We start from the raw sequence: 1,015 nt of genomic DNA, 5'->3' as shown, positions 1-1,015 counted from the left end.
ATTATGAATTCTCAATTGAAAATTAAACTCAATAAAATTTTTGTAAGTCCCCATGTAAGAGTATGTTCTCTTGAGGTCATAGGGATATAACAATATCAATCCATGCATATAAATCACTAGGAGATACAATAAAATTATTTTATCTCCCACTGTTACTCATTTAGGAAAAATAATTGAACTTAATTTTTTAATCAGTCTTTTAGTTGAAAGATAATGTATCCATTAGATATTTACCATACTATTTTTAAAGGAAATATTCATTGAACTGCATGCTATTTAAATTAAAATGTTTATTTCTTGTAAATGCTATTTCTGTCTATGTAATCTTAAAGATGAAAAATACATTACACAGACACAAAAACACACAAATATATTATATATATTTTAAAATACAGAGCACTTTATGCATTTGTGTGTCATTTTTGCACAGGGGCCATGCTAATTTTTGTATTGTTCCAATTTTGCTGCCCAAACTAGCACTACATCTTAAATTATGAGTAAGAATATTCCCTGGGAAACTAAATCCCAGGAAGTACTCTTACTCTCTAAGTGTGCCAATGATAGCATTTGACCAAGATACAGGGCTCCTGATTCTGAACTGGGATTCTTTAATAATCACTTTTATCCTGAACTCTCCTACACAATTAATAATTATCACTTTAGACATTTATTTTAAGTTACTATTTGTATTTTCAAAACATGGACAGTTCACTGGGAATGTAGCTCAGTGGTAGAGTGCTTGCCTAGCATGCGTGACCCCTGGGTTTAATCCACAGCAATACAAAAAAACAAAACAAAACAAAATGGACATTTCATCTGTAGTAAAGAGTCACAGTCAAACTCAAAGTCCAAATTTCCATCATGGGACAATAGCAGGAAAAAAAATATTATTTGTATAGATGAGAAGATGAGGCATAAAGAAAATAAACTGTTTATCTTCCCTAAATCCATGAACTAGCAAATACTTGATGGCAAAATACATATGATTCTTACATTAATTATAATTTTATATTCA

General features: G+C 30.0%; 1 pseudogene; it reads right to left on the bottom strand.

The window, feature by feature from the left end:
• Positions 1-385: 385 nt before the first annotated feature.
• LOC120884598 (U6 spliceosomal RNA) lies at positions 386-478 on the bottom strand (annotated as a pseudogene).
• Between the last annotated feature and the right edge of the window lie 537 nt (positions 479-1,015).

Source organism: Ictidomys tridecemlineatus, chromosome 3 (genome assembly GCF_052094955.1).
Source record: "Ictidomys tridecemlineatus isolate mIctTri1 chromosome 3, mIctTri1.hap1, whole genome shotgun sequence".
Lineage (NCBI taxonomy): Eukaryota > Metazoa > Chordata > Mammalia > Rodentia > Sciuridae > Ictidomys > Ictidomys tridecemlineatus.
The sequence above is the reverse complement of the archived record's forward strand: the minus strand, read 5'-3'. Positions and strand labels throughout refer to the sequence as shown.